Below are 20355 nucleotides of genomic sequence, written 5' to 3' on the forward strand. Positions count from 1 at the left end.
CCCTACAACCCAGCAATTGCACTGTTGGGGATTTACCCTAAAGATACAGATGCAATGAAACGCCGGGACACCTGCACCCCAGTGTTTATAGCAGCAATGTCCACAATAGCCCAACTGTGGAAGGAGCCTCGCTGTCCATCGAAAGATGAATGGATAAAGAAGATGTGGTTTATGTATACAATGGAATATTCCTCAGCCATTAGAAACGACAAATACCCACCATTTGCTTCGACATGGATGGAACTGGAGGGTATTATGCTGAGAGAAGTAAGTCAATTGGAGAAGGACAAACATTATATGTTCTCATTCATTTGGGGAATATAAATAATAGTGAAAGGGATTAGAAGGGAAGGGAGAAGAAATGTGTGGGAAATATCAGAAAGGGAGACAGAACATAAAGACCCCTAACTCTGGGAAACGAACTAGGGGTGGTGGAAGGGGAGGAGGGTGCGGGGTGGTGGTGAATGGGTGAGGGGCACTGAGGGGGGCACTTGATGGGATGAGCACTGGGTGTTATTCTGTATGTTGGTAAATTGAACACCAATAAAAAATAAATTTATTATAAAAAATAAATAAATTTTAAAAAAAGAAAATCAATAGCAACAACAACAAAAACAAGAAGAAAAAAGAGGGGCGTGAAATGGAAGGAAGAGAGAACATAATCTCACAGAGTGGACCAACACAGTACAGTGCTCCACTTAGTTCTGAGTGTGTTTTGGTCTGTATGTTAGAATGTATTAAATTCCAAAATTATAAAACAAAATAAACCAAAGCAAACAAAAAACCCCCCAAAACTCAGATATATACACAAAAATTAAATTGAGTAATTTATAGGAAGCCAAAAATGAAGAGTATTATCTATGACATGTAATGGTAAAAATATGAAAGTCAAAAGGAAAAAAGCTTAAAAATGAGGAGTTGACAAAATATTGTAGTTAAGACAGGAAAAAAGAAAAAACAATGGAAAATTTAATTTGAAAGATAAATCATAGGGAAATAACATCGAGTTCTATATACTATTTTCCCTCAGTCCTGGAGTTTTCCAGTGATGCTTGGTCAGTAAATTTGCTGTTCCCCTGTTCTTTCAGCTGTTCTTCTGGAGGATGGGCCTGCTGCACTTATTCTCAGGTGCCTGTGCCTGGGCAGAGATGCCCTGCCCCTTGCCAGGTGGCTAGGCTCAGTGTAAGCTGTTTCCCCTGTGAGGTCTTTGTTCCCTGGAAGCCACCTCTCTTGCAAGAAACAATCACATTTCTTTTTTTTTTTTTTAAGATTTTATTTATTCGCTCATAAGAGAGAGAGAGGCAGAGACACAGGCAGAGGGAGAAGCAGGCTCCACACAGGGAGCCTGATGTGGGACTCGATCCTGGGTCCTCAGAATCAGGCCCCGGGCTGAAGGCAGCACCAAACTGCTGAGCCACCAGGGCTGCCCAACAATCACATTTCTATTTGTAGCATTCCAGCTATTCTTTCTTTATATCTCAGGTAGAATGCATAGGTGTTCAGGGTGGTTTGAAATTTATCTAGCTAAATTTGGAAGACCAGATGAAGAGAAGACCCCTACTCTTCCACCATCTTGCCTCCGATCTCTAAATTATTATTGTTACGTGAACAGGCTTCCTAACTCATATCCACAGATTTTTCACTCTAGAGAATCAGTGGCCAAGAAGGGAATCTGCAATTGTGAGAGCATTAAAGTCTAAAGGTGGAGACGTGCCATTTTGAGTGTCTGTCATATTTGGAAACCCAATCTATATAGTGGTATGCTACATTAAGATGTCTCTCAGGATGCCTGGGTAGCTCAGCCATTGAACATCTGCCTTCGGAATCAGGGCATGAGGGATTGAGTCTCACACCTGGCTCCCACAGGGAGCCTGCCTCTCCCTCTGCCTATGCCTCTGCCTCTCTGTGTGTGTCTCTCATGAATAAGTAAATAAAATATTTTTTTAAAAAGATATCTCTCTTGTATGTTTTATTTATTTATTTTTAATTACAAGGTTTTCCCTCTTTATTACCAATGATGGATGGGCACATTAAAAACATCATGTCAAGGTAGAGAATGCTCTCCATGATATATGTAATAGGAGAAAACCACTTTATTATTGAATAAGCACTAAAGCAGATTACAACGTGCATGATAGGCAATCTGCTGGGAGATTACAAGGACAGAAAAAATTCCACCATATATATCACCAAGAAGTTATAATCCATTACATATATATTTTCATGAATAAACAAAATTCGTCTTCACAAAAGAGGACTTTACAACATGGCTTATTATACATTCTTTCTTAGTTCATCCCAAATTTACCTGTCATTGCAGAAGCCATTTGTTTTAGTTAACTGACTCTGTATTAAGGAAAAATAAAACTTCTATCACCAGGACAAGCATTTGGTTATAGGTCAGAGCAAGGTGACAGTGCACAGGTCAGAGCACAGTGACAGGGAGATAGAGGCACTATATTCCTTGATGTTTACATTTCAAAGAGATGGCTCCCAGACCCTTAAGGAAAACACTCCTGAGTTGTAAAGCTCAAAAGAGGCTTACTTAGATTTTAAAAATATCTATAGAGATATCAAATGGAAAGAAGAAGGAGTCACAAACAATAGGTTTCTCACAGAAATGTACTGAAAAACGGAGGGGGAAAGGTCAGTTTCCCCGTTGGCAGCAGGAAAGAAAACAGTTTTTTTAAAAAATTACCCTCAACACCATGCAGCTCAAATAATTACAGCTTTAATATGCAGGCCTATCTAAAAGACAATATTTTCTTTATCACAATCCATACACTTTACACAGTACAGAATAAATGTATTGAGAAACACATGTCCATGGCATTAAAAAACATATATGTTTATGTGTGTGCTGATATGATGCACAAATTATATCACTAATCCACATCTTTCACTTGAACTCAAGAATCATATACAGATGATATATTAAAACATATAAAGAGTGGTATTTCCAAGGTATTTAACTATCATAAGAGACACCAGTATATATCCCATATAGTTATGCTGCATATATGCAAATGTCCACTAAAATTTTGAAGAAATAATTGATAGGTATGTTAAAGATAATGTGTTTGAACTTCTATCACTAAGCTGCTGGTATCATAGACTTTCTTATATTGTTAAAGTTGACTCCATTTTTCAGTTGCTTGGGCCAAAAAAGTAGGAGTCATCACTGACTTCCCTATTTCTTTTATATTCCCCACCCAGCATATCAGGAATTGTTTTCTCAAACAACAAAAATGTGTACCCAAATCTAAACATTTCTTAGACCCTCCACTGTTAAGAGTAAACTACCATTTTTTAACTGGATTATTGTAAAAGCACCACTAATTACACTCCCTGCTTTATATCATATGCTCCTATACTCTCTTCTCCATAGAAAAGATTCTTTAAAAACTCAAGTGAGATCATATTTCTCTTCCATTTTTTTTGAGGATTTTATTTATTTACTTACTTATTTGTGAGAGAGAGAGTGATAGAGAGCAGGGGGAGGAGAAGAACAAGCCAACTCCATGCTGTACGCAGAGCTCTGCCTCATGACCCTAGCTAGAATCAAGAGTTGGATGCTTAACCCATTGAGCCACCCAGATGCCCAGATTATATTTCTCTTCTGTTCAAATCTCCAATGATACTGAATTTTACTATAGTAGAAGTCAAAGTCTACAAAATGGTTTACAAGTCCCACAAGGCCCTGGTTAATTCTGACATCTTATCTCCTATACTACTGCCTTTGTTGATCACTTTACTACATTCATAGTAGCTCCTAAACATGCTAGGTGTGCTCTGGCTATGAAGCCTTTGAACTACCTATTTGTTCTGTCTTGAATTCTGTTTCCTCACCTATTGGTATGGCTCTGCTCTTCACTTCCTTCACCATTTTTGGGACGTCCATTTTGTAAATATATTTTAGTTAAGACAAAAGTTATATAACATAATATTCACCTTGTTAAAGTGTAAAATTCAGTGTTTATTATTTTTACAGAGTTGCACAATAATCACCATTTTACAATTCCAGAAATTTTTCAACAGCTCAAAAGGATACTTCCTATTTGCCATACTTGAACTTCCCCATTTTCTCATCTTTTCAGCCCGTAGCAACCACTTACTGACTTTCTGTCTCTCTGGATTTTTCTATTCTGGTCATTTCATACAAATGGAATCATATAATATGTGACCATTTATGTCGTCTGACTTCTTTCACATAGCATGATATTTTTTGGATCACCATTCATTGTTATACAGAAAATATTACACTATATAGAGTAAAATTTCATTTTTCATCTGTTAATAGTTCAGTATTTTATAGTGTATAACTTAATACTTTTTAGCATAATCAAAAGGTGCAATCAGTACCGCTGTCTACATTCAGAATATTTTCATCATTCCAGGGGTGCCTGGGTGGCTCATTCAATTAAGGCATCTGCCTTCAGCTCAGGTCATGACCCCAGGCTCCCTGCTCAGTAGGGAGTCTGTTTCTCCTTCTGCCTCAGCCCCTCACCTTCTCTCGTGCTCTCTCTCAAATAAATAAATACATTTAAAAAAAAAAAGACTATTTTCATCATTCCAAAAACTAAAACCCATTCACAAAAAACCATTCCCCACTCTCCCTCGCCAGACCCTGACAACCACTAATCTACTTTCCAACTCTTTGGATTTTCATATTCTCTACATTTCATATAAATGGAACATACAATCTGTGGCCTTCCGTGACTCCCTTCTTTAACTTAGCATGTTTTTGAAGTTCATTCATATTGTGCCATATATCATAATGCATTCCTATTTATAATAAACTATCATATATATATAAACTTTTTATTTACCCATTTATCCATTGATAGGGATTTGTCTATAAACTATTTGAATTTTATGGATAATACTGCTAGATACATTGCAGTACACTGATGTACACGTAATTGTATGCACATATTCTTTTTTCTCCTTCACATCATAGCCTGCCATAGCCATTCTATTAAAAATTATACCATCACCTCTCCCTGTGTGACATTCCCTATACCTGTTCCCTGGATACTTATCTCTAGGATACTTGAAACAATTTGTTTATTGCTTATCTTTCTCCAATAGAATACAAATTACATGATGGTAGAGGATCTTTTCTATTTTGTTCCATGCTCTATCCTCAATGTTAGAAAATTGCCTTATAGGGAGCAGATGCAAAATATGTATCTGTTGACACTTTCTGTCCCTTCTGTTCATAGCTATTACTGTCCACACTGCCCCCTGATACCCACAGTTTAAATAGTCCCAGGGGTCCCTGAGTGGCTCAGTTGTTTGAACAACTGCCTTCAGCTCAGGTGGTGATGTCAGGGTCCTGAGATCAAACCCCGGGTTGGGGATCAGTGGGGAGTTGGCTTCACCTTCTCCCATCTCTGTTCATTCTCTCTCTCTCAAATAAATAATAAATATAATCTTTTAAGTAATAAAATAAAATAAAATAAAATAAAATAAAATAAAATAATAAAAAAACAATCCTAGTAAGATCTCTACCATCCAGCTTCTTTATGAAAGGAAATGAAAGAATGTGTGCACAACCTCCAGATACACTATTTTCTAGACATCACCATGCTATTTACTAAGTAACACAGAGGACCTAGATAATATTGCAGGGGGAGATAGGAGGATAGTAAATATCTCCCAACTTCCTAAAGAAAATGATATGATAGAACTGTCTATGTTCTATGATAGAACTGTCAAGATTACATGAAGTAGATCATATGGGGGGATTAAGCACAAACACTGTGGAGGCAAAAGCCTGCAATGTGAATCCCTATGCTGCTGTGCTTTAGTGGTATGACATAGAGCAAGTTACTATCTTTACTCTCCTTTTCTCATATGTAAAATGTGTGTTACTTGTACCTACCTCATGGGTTTGTCATGAGGATATATGTATTAAGATATGTAAAGCATTTAAGATAGTGTCTTGCACCTAATAATTAACTATCATCATTATTATCATCACCACCATCATATAAAAAGTAAAACAACTCATAATGGCATGGAAATTATAAAATTATAGGATTGCCATCAGTGTAGAAAGCAAAGAAAAATCAGACATTTTGATATCACCCTATTGACAATGATATTTTAAGTAAAGAATATGCATAATAACAACATTTATATCAACTAGCTTTCAATTAGAGGCAGTACAGTATAATAATTATGAACATAGTCTCAGGAACCATGTTACCTGAGCTTAGAACCTTACTATACAGCTTACTAGCTGGGTGACCTTGAACAATATACAGAATCTCTCTGTGCCTCATTGTCTATAAAATGAATATAATAGTATCTAGTTCTTTGGATTGTCATTGAGAATTAAGGACATTTATACATATTAAGGGCTTAGTTGAGAGCCTAGAACCTAGTTAAGTGTTCACTGTATTTTAGCTAGTATTACTGGTACTGCACTATGCATGAAGACCTCTACCATAACTACCTCCATATAACCCAAAAGACTCCCAAACACTTTAAGCTGTACCAAGAATAGAAAGATTAATGTCACAGTGAATTTCTTTTTTTAATTAATTAATTTATTTATTTATGATAGACATAAAGAGAGAGAGGCAGAGACACAGGCAGAGGGAGAAGCAGGCTCCATGCCGGGAGCCCGACGTGGGACTCCATCCCGGGACTCCAGGATCACGCCCTGGGCCAAAGGCAGGCGCCAAACCTCTGAGCCACCCAGGGATCCCCTTACAGTGAATTTCTATCCTTCTGACAATTGGGTCTCCTTAAAAGTATAACTCTTTAATTTCCATATCTCAAGTATCGAGGAGATGGATTAGACAATAGTATGCAATACTGCCTAGGATACTGTAAATTATGCTTGTGGATGGAACAAAAATGATAGCAGAAAGTAATAAGGCCAGTCAAGCTAAGTTGCTATCCCTGTGTCCCATTGTCCACAATTTCTTCATTTATTTTATTTATTGGCCTTCTGACTCATGTGTCTCTCCATTTTCTGCTCACTTGAGCATCCAGGCTTCAGGGCTAACAAAAGGAGCAGAGAGGTCTCAGAGGCTCCTTCATCGTTAGCCATACATATGCCTAGAATAGTTAAGCCCCAATGTCAATGTTTCCCATCAATCATTTCATACTTCTAACAGTGTATTAAAGGATGGCTGGACGGGGCATATCTTCGGTGTGCAGTAAACTCATAAATAACTACATTAATCCTAACGTCCTACTGCACTAAGAAACAGGAGGATCTGTCTATGAAATTTTAAGATAAGTTTTTAAATTACCAGGAGATGGGATGCCTGGATGGCTCAGCAGTTGAGCATCTGCCTTCGGCTCAGGTCCATAACCTGGGATCTGGGATTGAGTCCCGCATCGGGCTCCTTGCAGGGAGCCTGCTTGTCTCTGCCTCTCTCTCTCTCTCTCTCTCTCTCTCTCTTTCTCTCTGTATCTCTCATGAATAAATAAATTAAATCTTTAAAAAAATAAGTAAATAAATTACCAGGAGATGGTGAATGTCTCTGATAAAGAAGTAATGAAGTAAAATAGGTCATGTTTTAATAAACAAGGTCAACATCTGTCAGATTCATTGTAAGACAGCATGATAGGGCAGGCTTAATTTTCACATGATGGACTAAAAAATATCAAATGGTGGAGGTCTTAAATCCTTTATTTGTATTTATGATTTTACATTTGAAATGAGCTGTCAATATCAATATTGGGGGGTTCTCAGTTCCACAGAAAATTGAACATCACAAGCCAGCCAAAGAAATTATTCATTATCTTCTGAAGTTTCTCTCTCAAATTTGATCCAGATTCTAATCAGCTGAAATGCCATTTCAGCTTATAGTTAATACTAAAATATATCATCCAAAGAATTAAGTATCTTATTTTTCGTGAAAAAAATCATGGCTGTGACAAAATATTACTGATCAGAGAATCGTTTAAATTACAAGCCTCCAAAGAAAATTTTGTTATTTTGAGGGGATGAAAAGAGCAAAACAAAGGTGATTCTCTAACGTTATCCCCATAAATGACATCCACTGGACCCCAAGCAATGCCAGGGCATCTACCTTATATATAACAAAACAAACAAAATATAAAAACAAAAATAGGTATATTCCCATGTTTGATTATACATCCATTAACCTTCAGTGAAGTGTGAACAGTGGTCCAGTAGCTTCAGGGAAGCAAAGAATATAACTTCTGAGCTAGAGGTAACAAACTACAAATAGGAAATAATCTATATACTCACTGGATACCCTCATAAATTCTGAGAACTTACTTTCTGGGCTCTCTTAAACTTCTGAATCTACCATTACTAGCATTGATTTGGGTGGGTATTCATCTACCACTCTCCTTGCCTGATTAACCCTTTTTGCTGAACAAGGTCTAAATTGCTACCGACACTTGTAATTAAAAGTGGAAAGTTGTAATACAAGGTAGAAAGTGATAAAACTGTGAAATGGTACAAGAAAGGTATTGTGGAATTGTAAATTCTAAAAAGGACAGTTATGACAGTGTCTGCTGGGTCCCTCCACTGTAAATGTATATGCCAAAGACCCTCAGATCATCTTTCCACCCAAAGAAATATCTCTTGATAGCTCAGAGATAAGGTTGGGCAGTGGCTAGTGGATAAAAAAACAAAAACTGCATCTCAACTAAAGCATGGATGCTACTCTTCTGGAGAGAGAGGTTTGGCTATTTTATGCAAACTCAAGCAAATGAAATTTCCTGATTTATACACAGCCATGGATATTCAGTTCAATTCATTTCAACCCAACTATTAATCAAGTACTTAATAAGTGTTCAGCCAAGTGTCAGATACTAATGTGGAGAAAAGTACACAATACTGCTGTGCCCTTGAGGAACTCAAAATCTCATACTGGAATTAAGTAATAACACCAGATAATAAGAATGTAGATACCCAAGTGAGTGATACAGGTTATGTAGACCAGAACAGTTCAAAGAAGGGATGAATTGGGGTAAACCCTGATAAGCTGGACGAGTCATGAAAGACTCCAGAGAAGAGATATAATGTAAGCCGGGTCTCTAAAATAAAGTTGAAATTGAATCAAGTACTACTTGAAAATATCACATTTGCGTATTAATTGGAAGTAGCAGAATGGTTAAAAATAGCCATGAACTAATATTTCTGATATCAGTTGTTTTAGAAGTTAACTATAAAAGACTTAGGCAAGTTGCTTGGATTCTTTGGACCTCAGATTTTTTATCCATTAAATAAGAGGATTTGGCAAGGTAATTTCTAAAGACCTGGAAACAATACCACATTCAAGCTGTGATTCAGTGATTGATTCCAGGCTCTGAAAAATTATGTGCTTGAAGAGAACAATTGCTTTTTTTAAAATATTACTGTAATTTCAATCATTCACTCAATTCAGGCTAGGTTTTATCCACAGGGCGATGTTTTTAGGACTCTTGAAAATAGTTGCTTAGAATGGCAAGAATGGTTAGATAAATACATGATGTGGACTGGGTGTTAAAAATGGAAACTGGTAGAAGTTGTAGCAATCTTTAGAGTTCCTGCCCTTCCTGATGAAGAAAAGGTACTTATTCTTAGTTCTAGTTTACTATTACCAACATGAGCAAGAAAGTACCGTGACAATATCCTCTATTAAAGGAAGTCATAAATCTGGATTTTTAAGTGAAATCTATTTCTATTCCTTTGAAGCAATATGGAAGTTGACATCCTTTTGCTCAAGCAATGTATTTGTATTTATATGCCAAAATAAACAAAAGATTCCCAGATTGAAACCTCCCTTATACCGCACCCTCTTTATTATCTATGATAAAATACATAGTTGTATTGTCTGCAATGGTATTATCAATTCACATAGTTTAAGATAAAAACTTTCTTTCATACACAGATGACATATTCTACTGAGCAACAGAAAGGCCTAGAAACATGGGCTTGAATTTAACCCAAGTCACAATGAGTACTTCCCTCATACTAACTCCCTTTTGAACCAATAACACATATTTGTAAAATAGTGGGCTAACACTATAACAATATAGAAGAATACACCTCCCTTTCTCTGTGTAAATTATCCCATATTATGAGGCAGAAGTAAAAACAGCATAATGTCATTCTAAATTCTCAAGGAGATAAAATTCCATATTTCACCTCTATTCATTTTAGACATCAGTTTTACCTTCCTGCTGTTTATAGTAGCTGTTGCTAACAAGCAGCTAACGAAGAAGGATCCATCCTGCCTAGCCTCTATTCTTTAATATTTCTCATCTCATTAATAGCTGCCTAAGTAAAACAAACTGATCATAATTTTAGGGAAGTTTGTTTGTTTTTTAACCTTCAAAAGGTAATCTATGCTTAGAGGCACGTAAGTCAACACAGGTGCTTAAAACCATCATCACAGTTTCATTAACTGGATATAATCAACAGATCTCAAGGTTCCCTGAAGAAAATAGGTATACTAAAGCTAAATAAAGAACATCATATTTGAAATACTACTTCAAGTTCTAAGTTGTATTTATCTGATATGACTGAGAGACAAGAGGATCCACTTCTGTTCTTCCTAGAAAAGAATCTGTCTCTCCATCTCACAATTTGTCTTGCATCATCCTGGGTCTCCAATTGCTGGGAGGTCAAAAAGACAGATTTCAGCTCTGAGGTTCTGGTTGCACTGGCATTTGTAAGGACTGTCACATGGAACATTCTTTAAGGGACATCCAAGGAACTTAGCTTCATGCTATCAGAGACTAGGTTATTTGGAATATAAATCTTCGTGACATTATTGTGCTTTCGCTAAAGCTAGCCCTAGCTATCTAAAATGTTGGTTTAGCTTTATTGCTCATTGCTTTTTTTTAAGATTTTATTTATTTATTCATGAGAGACACAGAGAGAGAGGCAGAGACATGGGCAGAAGAAGCAGGCCCCATGCAGCGAGCCTGATGTGGGACTTGATCCCGGGTCTCCAGGATCACACCCTGGGCTGAAGGCAGCACTAAACCACTGAGCCACCCGGGCTGCCCACTCATTATTTATTAAAATTCATTTCACAAAGCACAAGGTACAACTAATAACGGAAAAGGGCAATACTTGAGAGAGAATTGGAAAATAATTACAAAAAAAAGGAAGAACAAAAACAATGATCCAGAGAAAATGGAGATTTTTAGCTGATTCCTAGAGAGAGAGATTTACATCTGAGGTCTAATCCAGGCATCACTCTCTAAAATTTGAGAAATAAACAGCTCTTCTGTGTTAAAACCAAACGTCAGAGAAAGGTTGTACACTTTCTCCACATCAGTGAATGTGTTATCAAATTTATCTAGTATTATAGTACTTCAAGTTCTTTCGACTCTTCTCCATGCCAACTTAACACATATACAATACATGTATATTAACCTTTATACAATAAATGTTGTTCTACCCATGTGGGATGCTTTATTTGTTCGATTAAGTCATTGAGCATGGACTCCATACATTGCAGTATGTTTGTCACTGAGAATTCTAGAATAAATAGGCTTTCCTGATAGAGACTCCAATCTCATATTGCTTGGTATATCTACCAAAACAGATGTGTCAATATATTTATTACTTGGTTTTTAGACTCTTGTCTGAATAAAAAGCTTTGCTCTTAACCCCAATGGCATTTTCAACACTAAGCAGTATGAATGTCATTAACTCTCTTTGTTTACCAGGTATTCTGCTGTCTGCCTCAAATACATACATGTAGCTCACGTAAAGCTACACTGGATGAGCTGGATGTTAAACTCTTCAAACTTATTGATTAGTTATAGTAAATACATATAAAGGACTGAGTAAATAGCATCAAGTGGTTAAATCCATGACTACTATAGAATTACTAAGTCTCGTGCAATTATTTCTAAATTCAAATGCATACTTAGTATTGAGTAAAAAAAGATAATTTATATCCAAAAGAAGACAGACGGTTCAGAGGAAACAGAACTACTATGATGAAGAAAAATTCTTTTGGAGACACTCTGGTTTATAGTGTGACTTGGGGCAAATAACTTAAAATTTGGGCACTCTAATTCCCATCTGTGTAAAATTCAATATTAATATTGGTCTCCTCTTTTTATTAGGAACTGTGAGACTAAGGTTAGCAATCATGAAGTGAATATAAATTATTATTTTTCATTAAATACTATTACTACCTTTCAAAAAAATATTGCATTTGATCAACAATTTTCCCTCAACATTTCTTCTCTGGTTTCTACTAAGTAACTCATATTTTTAAAATATTTCTTCAGATGCCTTTACACTAGACACATGTCCAAAAAAATGCTAAATGAAAAATTGACAAGGGGCGTCTGGCGGGGGGGGGGGGAGTTCAGTGATTAAGCATCTGCCTTTGGCTCAGGTCATGATCCTTGGGTCCTAGGATCAAGCCCCATAACTGACTCTCCTGAAGGAGCCTGCTTCTCCCTCTGCCTATGTCTCTGCCTCTCTCTGTGTGTCTCTCATGAATAAATAAATAAAATCTTTTTAAAAATTGATGAGATAGGCCTATAAATGTTTTTGTAATTAATCCATGATCTCACAGATTCTTTTCCAATATTTTTTCAAAGATTAAATTTATTTATTCATGAGAGACAGAGAGAGGCAGAGATATAGGAGAGGGAGAGACATAGGAGAGGGAGAGCTCTCCTGCAGGGAGCCTAATATGGGACTTGATCCCAGGACCAGGGGATCATGACCTGAGCCAAAGGCAGACACCCAACCAGAGAGATATCCAGGCACCCCTTTTCCATTATTCTTTAATAAAATCTCCTCTCTTTAGGAAGAAAATCAAGCTAGATACTCACATGTTCTGTCAACAAAACTATCATATGTGACACATTGAGGTGATAGTTTTTTCAAAAATATATAACATACTATATTATCTAAAAAAATAATTTAATTTTTTATAACGCTGAAGGGCCTTTAGAATTGATAAAGTTATCTAAAATTCATATGGAAATGCAAGGGACTCAGAACAACCAAATCAATCTTGATGAAGACAACAGAAGTTGGAAGACGTGCCAAGATTTCTTTTTTTTTTTTTTAATTTTTATTTATTTATGATAGTCACAGAGAGAGAGAGGCAGAGACACAGGCAGAGGGAGAAGCAGGCTCCATGCACCGGGAGCCTGATGTGGGATTCGATCCCGGGTCTCCAGGATCGCGCCCTGGGCCAAAGGCAGGCGCCAAACCGCTGCGCCACCCAGGGATCCTTTCTTTTCTTTTTTTTTTTTTTTAATTTTTATTTAACGTGCCAAGATTTCAATATCTGTTACACAGCTACAACAATCAAGAAAGTGTAGTACCACAAAAGGATAGACCAGTGTAGTAGAATTGGAACAAAGGAGCAGAATTGAGGTTCCCAAATTAAATCTTTGTTGATTTTCAGTAGGGGTATCATGACAATTCAATGATGTCGGAATAGTTCCTTTAACAAACACTTCTGGGACAAATGGTTATCCCCATGCAGAACACTGTGGCTACAGACCAAAATGCCATGCATGATTTCTTAGCCCATACCATAAGCAATTATTAAAGGATTTAACTGGCAGGTATCATGAAGGAAAGCTGCATTCCACATACCAGACTTGTTGCACAGCCAATGCATTTCAAACACTGAAGGGATTCAGTCAAATAGCACCAATGCCAATTTGTATTCCTATCCAAAGTGCCTCAGTGGGGACTTCCTTATCAAGAGCTATAACTCGGGATGCCTGGGTGGCTCAGTGGTTGAGTGTCTGCCTTTGGTTCAGGGCATGATCTTGGGTCTGGGGATGGAGTCCCACATCGGGCTCCCTGTGAGGTGCCTGCTTCTCCCTCTGCCTGTGTCTCTGCCTCGCTGTGTCTCTCATGAATAAATAAATAAAATCTTAAAAAAAGAGAGCTATACTTCCAGTATTTAGCACTTTTCTACTACAAGCACTTCATCCTATCATTCTCCCCAGCCCTCAGGTCCCTAAAACAGCAGAAGCCTTTTGACTGAAAGATAAGCCTCCCCACTAGCCAACAACCCACTGACAATGTTTGCTGAACAATTTGACCATGTCCTATGCCCCAGTGAGAGAAAATGGAACACTGTGAAGATGTGGCATCTCGTTTCTGGCCTCTTGCTTATTCTAACACAGTAAGTTGATAAAGTCTTCATTGTTATTTTCACTTTGCTTTGTTGTACTAATTTAACCAACCTGACACCTGCCAATTCCTGATACATGCAAATAAATTTGAACTCCTACCACAAACCCTACACAATCATTGACTCAAAATGGATCATAGACTTAAATGTAGGAGCTAAAAACTTAAAATTCTTAGTATAAAAAAGTAGAGATCAATCACAAAGCCTTTTTAAACATGACATCGAAAGCAAAGCAACAAAGAAAAAAACAGATAAATTTGACTTTGTCAAATTAAACACCTTTGTGTTTCAAAATAAACCATATAGAAAAAGAAGACACCACATGGAATAACAGAAGACATTTTGTGATCATATATTTTATAAGGCATGTGCTTCTAGAATATATAAAAACCACAATTCAAAAATAAAAAGATAAATCAATTTGAAATGTGTAAAGGATGTGAATAGACATTTCTCCAAAGAAGATATAAAAATGGCCAAATTGCACATGAAACAATGTTCAACATCATAAGCTATGAGATAAATGAAAGTGAAAAAAGTAATAAAGGCCATAACTTGTACAATTGTGTTTACATGAAATAACCAAAATAGTTAAGTCCATAGAGATAGAAAGTAAATTAATCATCACCAGGGTTTGGGTGGGAATGGGAAATGGGGAGTGACTATCAACTAGAAAAAAGTTACTTTTGTGGGATGATGAAAATGCTCTAAAATTAGGTAGAGTGATAATTGTATTACTCTTTGTACTGAAAACCACTGAGTTTTACAATTTAAAAGAGTGAGCTTTATGGAATATGAATTATCTTGTAAGAAACTTTGATAACAATAGTAAGAAAGTCTATCATTATGACATTTAACCAAACAATAAAATGCAGGTTAATGCCTGATAAATGACAGAATTCTAGCAAATGCCTCTTATATTTCCTATTTATTTTATAAATACACAAGCCTATTCTCCATAACCACAAATCACAAATACTTATTGCTCTGCTTCCAAAAGAGTATTGTCAAAGTAGCAAAATGATATAATAAATAATGAGCTTCAACTGAAAAGAACAGGATACAAGTTGTACTTCTGTTACACTGTGACTAATATATAACTAAAAAACCTTTCTCATTCCAATATACATAAGAGAAACTGGAACTCATGCACATTGGAGGTGGGAATAAACAGCTACTGTTGAAAACAGGAATACCTGAGTATCTCAGTGGGTTAAGCACCTCAGATCATGATCCCAGAGTCCTGGGATCAAGCTCTGCTTTGGGCTCCCTGCTCAACAGGGAGTCTGCTTCTCCCTCTGCCTCTGCCCCTCCCCCTCGCTCATGCTCGCTCTCTCTCAAAATAAATAAATAAAATCTTTATAAATAAATAAATAAATAAATAAATAAATAAATAAATAGGTGCCTGGGTGCCTCAATCAGTTGAGCATCTGCCTTTGGCTTGGATCATGATCCCAGTGTCCTGAGATCTAGCCCACTTTGGGCTTCCTACTTGGCAGAGTCTGCTCCTCCCTCTTCCTCTGCCACTGCTCCTGCTTATGCTCTCTTGCTCTCTCTGTCAAATAAATACATACATACATACATTAATAGACAAACAAATAAATAAACAAGTGGTTTTAAAGAGTTGAGCATACAATTACCATATAATCCAAGAATTCCACTTCTAGGTATATAATCATAAAAATTGAAAGCTAAATAAATAAATAAATAATAAATAATAAATGAAAATTGAAAGCAGATACTAAAAAGATATAGAGTAACGTTTATAACAACATTATTTGTAATAGCTAAATGGTAAAAACAACACGAATATCCATCAACAGATGAATGGATAAACAAATTGTGGTAAACACATACAATGAAATATTATTCATAAATTATATGATTTAAGTACTGATACATGCCAGAATGTGGATGACCTTAAAAACGTCTTGCTAAGTGAAAGAAGTCAGATACAATATGTAACACGTTATAGAATTCTATTTATATGATATATCTATCATAGGTAAATTTCACATTCATAAAAACACAGTGGGGAAATTAGTATCTAAAAGGATTATTTTGCCTTAAAGATTATCTTCAAGAACATCTTCTGTGAAGATTATCTTAAAACACATGAATCCTTAGACTAACATACCCTAGGAATGAAGCTGCATGTGCAGTACTTGAAAAATTGGTATCCTAGAATAACTTCTAAAACTGCTTCTGTGAAAATTTCATCCAAAAAGAGACTAGATTTATTGATGAAGGATGTGCGAAATTGCAAATAGCCACCTCCTTTCATGTACCATCTAAATTAGTCTAAAACACCTGGAAGGTTGACTCATTCTTTCCTTTTACATCTAGACATATTTCCTTCTATAAATTCACCTTCCCTTCTTAACTCCAGTTCTATTATACCAAAGACATCTTTAGATAGTAGCTCCTATGGAAAAATTGAATTATTTTTTATTCAGTTCTTTCATGTGTACATTAATTCATTAATGCAATCTTTCCATCTCCAATCTAGCCTATCTTTCACATTTTAATATTCAACACGAAATCAGGGAAATAGAAATTCCCAGAATTTCTAGGAAATAGATGAACTCATCAGTTTGTCATATGAATATAAACTCATTAGAAAAATTCTCAGTCTCATGAGAAGTATTCTCTAAGCAAACTTCCAGTTTTTCAAACAATGTAAACCCCAATTTTATCATTAAACTGGACTGGTAAACATACTGCACTACTCACATACCTATTTTTACACTGGTTGATGTAAATAATTTGCTGGTTCATATATGAAATTCAAGAATAAATATAAAAATAATCATTTTATTATAATTATAAATAACAATAATTGTCAGCATATTAGCCTTTGCCTTGCATACCCACCTTTCTTCTAACAGTCTCCCAAGAAGTTATAATGAGAATTCTTCAAAATCAATATGAAGCCCCAACTGTGCCATAATTATTAATATTACAGTATGTTGGACCCTATTCCCTAAATTGATTCCCTCTCCATTCACAGCAGGATGCTAACAACTTAGATCCAATGAGTCTACATAATTGAGAACAATTAATACTAATACTAGCCAGAATGCATAAATGTATATGCACATTTTCATTTATACCTATATCCACACAATCCCTGCATCCAATACCATTCAAGCTACCTACTCCTATCAAAAGATTCAGGTACTGTGAATGAAAATACACGAGACTAGTTTCAGCTTTGAGATTTGCTGGGCAAAAAGAACTGAATAAAATCTGCAGAATAACAAGCAATATGCCAAATAGTGGGTGTGAGCTCAGCTACATAGCACCTCTCTCTACAAAATCCAGTGGGAGAAAAGGCTTAAGGAAACATTTTCTTGTCTCTACAAAGTATTTTAATGGTTTAGATACAAAGGTGAAATGTTCCTTAAAAACACAGCAACAGAAAAAAAAAAAAAAAAAAACACAGCAACAGAGAGATGACATCAATCCTGAATACAAACATCCTAAGATTGCAACTATTCTAGTAGCCCATAGAAGAATTCCCATTCTAAATGGTCTTTTTTGTGAAAACATAAGGAAAGTCTTCCTATTTGGCATCACATTTTTATTTCACTTATCTTGGTACTACACTTAATGAAGAGAGATTTGTTTAAGTGTGAAATTATAGTTATCCAATTGAAGAAAAGCCTGCTGCTTGCACATATTTCTAATTCCTAAAAAATCTGACAAATGCCTAAAGAAATTCCCACTATCATTTAGATGGAAGAAATTATAAACTTCCAATGATAATTATATATATGTGTATACACACATACACATACACAACACAATTTGATATATACAGTGGAAAATAAGAACTATAAAGGTTACAAATTGAAGTTTTGAGACAACTTTCTCTTTTTTAAGATTGTATTTTTTTTTTATTTTATTAAGTAATCTCTACACCCAACATGGGGCTCAAATTTACAACCCAGAAATCAAGGATCACATGCTCTACCCACTGAGCCAGCCAAGTGCCCCTTGAGATAACATTCTTTAGTTCTCACACTACCATCTTCTACTGGTCACAAGTCTACTCCTTTAGATTGTCCATTCTGGTTAATATTATTTTTTTTTAAGATTTTATTTATTTATTCAGGAGAGAGAGAGAGAAAGAGAGAGAGAGAGGGGCAGAGGGAGAAGTAGGCTCCATACAAGGAGCCTGACGCGGGACTCGATCCCAGGTCTCCAGGATCAGACACCGGGCTGCAGGCAGTGCTAAACCGCTGCGCCACCGGGGCTGCCCTCTGGTTAATATTATGACTTCATAAAAAGAAATAGAAGGAAAGAGAAATTGTGATAATAATACACATCTGACATATATTTTTTATTGATACAATTTTATCATTTGTCAATGAATCTGAAAAGAATAATGAGGAATGAAAGAAGCCAATGCCCAAAAGGTTATATACTGTATTACTTCATTCATATAGTTATTCAAATAACAATATTATGCAAAGAGTAACAGATTCGTGGTTGCCAGGATATTACAAGGGGTGGGGTGGGAAGAACAGATGGGAATCAATGAGGCTATATAAGAGGACATCACATGTTGGATCCGTTTAGAGATGGAAATGTTGTAAACCTTGACCACAACAATGTCAAAATTGTGGTTTTGATGTTGTAATATAATTTCTCAACATGTTACCACAAAGGAAAACTGGGTTAAGTATATATGGTATTTGTTTGTATAATTACTTAAAACTCCATTTTAATATACAATGATCTCAAAATTAAAAGTTTAATAAAAATCAATTTTGTTTGTCCTGCAAATAAATAATAGAAAATTCAACTCAAATTAATACCCATTAAAACAATCATTTTAAAAAGCATGAAAAATATGAAGTACTTAGGGATAAATCTGATTTGCAAGACCTGTGCACTGAAGACAACAAAACATTGCTGAGATGAAATAAAGAAAAACTCACTAAATGAAGAGAGATCCTGTTCATGATTAAATTAAATCTTAAGATGTCAAATCTCCCCACATTCATATATACATTCAAAAAATTTCAAATAAAAATCTCTGTAGGCTTTTAGATAGAAATTAACAAGTTGAATCTAAAATTCATATAAAATACAAATGCAAAGTAACTACAATAGTCAAAACATCGATATTATAAAGCTACTACAATAATAAAAAGCAGTGTATTTATTGACATAAAAATGGGCCTATTAATGGAATGCAACAGAATGTACTAAAACAGACTCACACAAAAATGGGGAACTGATTTTCAACAAAGTAAAGCAATTTCATGAAGAATAGCCTTTTCAAGAAATAGTCCTGGAAAAACTGAATATGCATAAGCATAAAAATAAAAAAAAATTTGAAAACTCACACCATGAATAAAAAATGAATCAAAAAAATGAATCAAAATGGATAATAGACTCAAGCATAAAATTAAAAAGATGAAACTTCTAGGGAAAAACACGTAAGAAAAACTTCATGGCTTTGATTTAAGCAAATACTTCCTTTAGGGTAGGAAGAATTCTGAGAGAAACCTACCACCTCCACCACCACCACTGGCCCCTGGTGTACATACACCAGATATCCGATCAAACACATCCTAAAATCCCATTTACTTTCTAATCTACTCCCGTGTGGCTTCCATATTCTTCACTCTACTGAAACCACTCTTGCCCAAATCACATGCAACTTTGTTTTTGAATCTAATGGATTCTTTTGTAATACTTATCCTAGAACTCTTTGGAACTCTTGAAAACCACTTCCTTTTCTAAATATTCTTCTCCCTTGCTTCCCATAAATCCACATTCTCCATATTTTTCTTCCATTCAGTCTCTTTTGATGGCTACTTTTACAAGGCCATGCCTTAAATAAGAGTGCTCACTCCTTGGGGTTCTGTGCTAAGCTCTTATACTTCATACATATGTTCCATGTATGTTCTCAATTCCTATGGCTTCAATCACCACTCATATGTTGATGACTCAGATTTATATCTGTACCCCAAATTTTCCTTTAGATTCCACACACACAGACCCAATAGCCTCACAAATATTTCCAAATGGATGTCTCACTGGGAAAACTAAATTATCATCACTCCAATTCCATAATCATTCTTCTACAGTGTTGCCTCTCAGAAAATGGTATCCACCATGTTGTCTAAGACAGAAAACAAGATTCAATATTAAATCCCTGACTGAACATTTAACCCTCTGCCCTAGCTGATGCATCAACAGATCTTGTGAACTGTAACAC

Source organism: Canis lupus, chromosome X, assembly GCF_048164855.1.
Source record: "Canis lupus baileyi chromosome X, mCanLup2.hap1, whole genome shotgun sequence".
In the NCBI taxonomy this organism is placed as follows: domain Eukaryota; kingdom Metazoa; phylum Chordata; class Mammalia; order Carnivora; family Canidae; genus Canis; species Canis lupus.